We start from the raw sequence: 5,700 nt of genomic DNA, 5'->3' as shown, positions 1-5,700 counted from the left end.
TGCTGGACACGCCAATGTTTGGATTCAGCAGGGCAAAGGAGCTCTCCAACAGTTCAGATATTGGTGATCTGCAGCAGTGGTGAAGGGATTTTAAAACACTCCTACCTACCTTTCCAGTGAAACACCAAGTCCCTCGGGTTCCATGTCAATACCTGCCGGCCTCTTGCTAGCTTTCTGTGCCCTCACTTCTTTCCATGAGTTCTCCACTATACTCCAACACTCTCCCTTGATAGTCTACTCAAATCATGATTATTTGCATGTAACTTTGGTTCTTCTTTCTAAGGAGAACTGGCATGTGATGTCTCTAGTCAATTATCCTGACCATAAAACAAAAACAAAGAAATAAAAAAGTTCAATGTATTTTTTAAGTTACCCTTGAAACGTCCTCATTGACCCATGCACTATTCAGAAAGGTCTTACTTAATTTCCAATTATTTGGAGAATTTCACATTGTCTTTCTTTTATTTCTAATTTGGTTGCATTTTGCTCAGAGAACCTATTCCATATTATTTCAATTCTTTAAATTTAATGAGGTTTATTTTATGGCCCCAAATATGGTCAAGCTTGCTATATGTTCAATAAACACTAAATAAGAATGCACATTCTTTTGTTATTTGGTGAAATGTTCTATAATAAATGGCAATTAGATCCTATTGGTTGATGGTGGTGTTAACTTCTGTATCCTTGCTGATTTCTGTCTAGTTTTTCTACCAATTGTTGAGAGAAGGATGCTAAAATCTCCAATTGTAATTACAAATCTGGCTATTTTTATTTTTAATTCTATTAGTTTTGGCTTCACCTATTGTTGTAGCTCTGTTGTTTGATGCATATACATTTCGTATTGCCATTTCTCCTTGGTGGATTGATCTTATTATTATGTAATGTACCTCTCCATCCCTAGTAATTGGCTTTCTTTTGATTAATGTTTGCATAGTATATCCATTTCATCTTTTTACCTTCAACATACATATATGAGTACATTTGAGATGAATTTCTTATAATTAGCACAAAATTAGTTTTTTTTATCTTTTACACACTCAAACAATCTTCATCTTTATTGTTGAATTTAGACTACCTTTGTTTAATGTAATCTGATCTTAGTTCTTAAATCTTCCATTTTATTAGGTTTTTAAAATTCTTTCTGTTTTTAACTTCTCTATGTTCTTTTTATTGTCTTTCTGTGTGTTATTTAAATATTTTTTTAGAATTTTATTTTACCTATAGAGTTCTTTTTTTTTCCTGAGACAGAGTCTTGCTCTGCTGCCTAGGCTAGAGTGCTGTGGCCTCAGCCTAGCTCACAGCAACCTCAAACATTCTGCTTCTGTTTAAGAATAGATGGTAGATTGATAAGTTATCAGGCTAATTCTGAAATTCAGTCAATAGATGAGACCTCAACCAGGGTGAAAGTAGGTGGTGAAATTTGAAAATTAGAGCCTCCACTGGATGTGACCCAAGGCCAAGAATAAACACTTCCCTCAGAACCATTTTCTGGGTCACTAGTCTGGACTCTCAACTCTTTGATGGCAAATTGGTCTCTGTGATTTTTATCCTTCTTGTCCTCTTGTGAAATTCAGCATCAGTTGAATTCCCCTCCCCCAACTGATTAGATATATTTAATATGCATATCTCAAGGGTAATTTTTAGTGTCTACTCCTTTTTGTCTTCCCATAGCAAACTCCAAATTCCTTGCTACAATAGCACTATTAGTGTAGCATTATAGATGCAAGAATAATGAAAGCTAAAATAAAAGAGGTTCATATTCAAACAGCTATAACAGATACCTTCCCTGTTTATCAGTGCTTTAGTTCTTTTGCTCCTGCCTTTTTATCCCATATAGTACTGAAAGATAGCAGTCCATTTTCACTGGTCACTCCTATTAATCTCATTTCTTCTCTAGTCAAAGGCAGATATACTCAGTCCTCCCTCTGTATGATCATAACACCTCTTCTATTTGTCAAGTTCTATCCCAAAACTGGATTGTTTGAGTACACTTGCATGCCATGCTCACAAATTTACTCCTCCAAAAGGGAGTTTATTTTTACTTACAGTCCTTAAGCCTTAGTCTTTAATCTGTAAAATGGGGCCGATTTTAATACCTACTGGCTAAGATTGTTATGATGACTAAATGAGATTACATTTCATTGAAAGCCATATCAAGCATGTAAACACTAAAAATATTAGCTACAATAATAGTTATCTTCAGAAACCCTTTAAATTCTTCCTTACTTACCTGGTCATGAAAGATACATTTTGTTTGCGCATAACGACTCACTTAGATTATAAATTATGCACATATGTGACAATAGCCTTATACTTTATAAGAACCACAAGGGGACAATTTTTGAAAGGTACATGATTCCAATGTTGGTATGTTAAGTTTTTATAACCAGCATATTGAGATGTCTCTTAAAAGAATGTAAACATGACATGTTTTGCATTTATTCTAATCACTGTTCTACAGTGGGACATGTACATCCTTCTTCACATTTACTTAAAATTGCTTGAGTGTATTCTATAACTTTCTGATTAGTCCACTTTAACTTTGTAATTTTGTACCTGACTCAAATCTTTCCTCTCCTCTATTGACACAATAGGAGAGAGAAAATGGGAAGAGGAAAGTGGTCTGCTTATCCATCCTTCTTCCATCTTCCCCTTCTGGAGGTGACCCTACAGGATAGGGATAGGGAAGAGCAATAGGGGAGAGAAGGGTCTAATTTGAGAAATTACCATACCAGTGGTGGGGCAGGATTTCTGCAGGACTCTGACCTTGGTCTCTGTCAATGTGATGTTTTTTGTGAAAGAATGAGCATGTGTTTGGGGCACTGCTCAACTCCACATCCCACTGATCCATTAATAAAGTCTCTCTAGGGGGAGCTGGCAATGGAAGTAGTGGCACGGCTTCCAGGTGGGAACCCTAAGACTGGATCCCAATAAAAAGTAGCAAGTAGTGCCTAGTTTGCTGCCTTGCTTGGAACCATAGAGATTGGCACTGAGCTCAGCCACAATCCAGAGTGCCATTAAAGAGAAATTGTAAAAATTAGGATTTTATGTTGAAATGGAACTTCCTGATTGCATTATGGTGACAGTGTTTGACAAGAAAAGTCAGAACCAAATGACAGAGGACCTATTCTTGTTTCTAGGGAAAAATGCAATTCGATTCATTGTAATGTTTCATGGTACAATAAATAAACTTTGTTCTCTTAAAACTGAATTCTATAGTCTAAAGTCTTCTGATAGCAACATGCCTTCAAACAAGAGCAGTAACAGCCTGGGAAATGAGAGAAGGCATGAAGCTGCAGTGCCAATCCTTGTAATTTCTTATCATTAAATTTGAAAAAAGAGATTCCAGAGTGTCTACAAGTTTACAAGAGCAGAAAACCACTACTGTCAGACAACTTGTGATGAAGCTGCAACCTGACTAATGTCAACATTGGAACCTCTGAGGGAGCCAGCATCTTCTAAAGATGTGGTTGATATTAAGCCAGAACCAGATGATCTCATTGATGAAGAACTCAATTTTGTGCAGAAGAATCCCTTATCTCAGAAAAAATCTACAGTGACATTTACATATGGTTCTTCTCACCTTTCTATTGATATTTACTGACCACTGAAAGTCAAAATGCGCTTAATGGTCTATTTAAACAGGTTGCAATTTCAACAGCAGCAAAACAGTATTCACACTGCAAAGAGACTCAATGTACAAAACAGATACATGAAAAAGGATGCGTGTGTGAAGCAGATGTGCTTAACAGCTTAGAAGAGACTTACAGTTTTTTCTTCAGAAACAACTGGGGAAAAAATGAGTTTTGTGGAAGAAAGCTTTTGAAAAACAAAGTTGGCTGTGGTAGGTTCATTTGTTTAAGTAAAACAATTTAGAAGAGGAGGAGGAAGGTGGTTTTTATGGCTCTTGGAAAGGAACCAGTGGTAGGTCAGTGTCAGCAAAGCCTAAAGGGAGACCTTCTCCTCCATGTTCTAAACAAGTTAACAACAATCTAATTTTGAAGGCTATATCTGAAGAACAAGAATCTGTAACAAAAATAACTAACTTTTCTACAGTCTGACCAAAGCAGATACTTCTGTTAAGAGCCAAAAACTTTAAGACTACTGACTGTTAGAACTTTTGGCCATATAATGTTAAAGGCTAAAATTTTAATATTATCAAAGCTATTTCTATAATATCACAGTGTGAGTTTCATGCTGAAAAATCTTTAACCTGCTATCTCACTTCTGTAAAACTGTTTGCTAAAGACAGTGCCCCAAGCATGGAATGCAACATCCATGTTCTGCATGACCAAGCCCAAAACTGCCCAGATCCTATTGCACCAGGACATGAGAGTGATATAATGCTGCTTTTTGCCCCTATAATCATGCTTGTTCTGCCCCAGTGATTTTTCACCCACAATAAAAGCTTTCTGTTTCAAAGGCTCAGGGCTGCTTTCTGTGCCTATACTCTATGCAGCACAGGAGTAGTCACTGGCTAGCTAATAAAGACTCCTAATTTGGCTCAATTCGGTCTTTAGGTTGTCATTTCTCGCGTCTCAGACCATAACACTTCCAGTTGCTCCCAGGGCTTGAACTTCTCAAGAAGAAATGCTGGCAGGAGCAAGGCAGGAACCCCATAATCAGTACCCCCTCAAAGAAGAGGAAACAAAAGAAGAAAATACTGAAAAAAAAATCAAGGAACTCAACAGAAGCAATTATTATCTCAACTGCAAATTAACACAATAATGCAAAAACACTGCAGATCAGTCAAGATTACTATGGCATGGAATTCATGGTCCTTGAAGAAACAAGATAATTTACTCTAAAGAAGCCAGAGCTGTGTAAGGAAATATTAGTGGCACCAAATCAAGAGTTGGAAATGAAGAGTGCAAATACTCTTTGGGTAGTTTTAGGACACCTTAGGCAGACACAATCTCTTGTACAACCAGGTAAACCTGGAAGTCCCAAATTTATAGTGATGCTTGATGTGTCCCTAGCCCCCCAGGTCGGATCAAGAGGACAACGTGTGCTTTGAAAGAATGAAAGCCATAAACCAAACTGCAGCCTCAAACAGGGAACTCAGAGGTCTCCTTCACTCACCCATAGCAGTTGCAGTTGACAAGCAGGCAGTTGATGACCCTAATGGTAGCTTTTCCAATGCTGAGATGAGTGAACTGAGTGTGGCACAGAAACCAGAAAAGCTTTTGGAGTGCTGAAAGTACTGGGCTGCTCGGAAAAATGGCAATAAGTGTGCTGACCAGCAGCCCATTTCACCTTGCAAAGTCTTCCCCAGTTGTAAATTTGCTGGAAAAAGTTTATTTGATCATCCAAATTATAAATATGATGCAAAGTGTACTAAACCAGATTGTCCTTTCACTTGTATGAGTAGAAGAATTCCAGTACTGCTCCCCAAACCAGTAGTTACAACACAAATGCCACCTTCTAGTAGTCAGCTCTGCCATTACATCCTGGGTTGTATAAGAATCTTTGAAACTTGAAATATATCGCTTTCAAATATGAAGCTTATTGCTATCTGAAGAGTTTTTATTTTTCAAGTTTGTAAGTTTATTAAGTGGTTTTAACATGGGGTATTTATTGTTTTGTTTTGTTTTTAGTATTAAAGACAGTTTAAGGAAAAGCTAAATTCTAATGAAACATTTGAAGCATGTACACATCTGTTTAAGTATCAGCACTTATAATAAAGGTCATATTATTGCT

At 37.0% G+C, this 5,700-nt stretch overlaps 1 pseudogene; it reads left to right on the top strand.

The window, feature by feature from the left end:
* Window positions 1–3,421: 3,421 nt before the first annotated feature.
* Window positions 3,422–5,480, top strand: LOC123632116 (annotated as a pseudogene).
* Window positions 5,481–5,700: the final 220 nt, after the last annotated feature.

The sequence above is a fragment of the Lemur catta genome, chromosome 2 (assembly GCF_020740605.2).
Source record: "Lemur catta isolate mLemCat1 chromosome 2, mLemCat1.pri, whole genome shotgun sequence".
NCBI lineage: Eukaryota > Metazoa > Chordata > Mammalia > Primates > Lemuridae > Lemur > Lemur catta.
The sequence above is the reverse complement of the archived record's forward strand: the minus strand, read 5'-3'. Positions and strand labels throughout refer to the sequence as shown.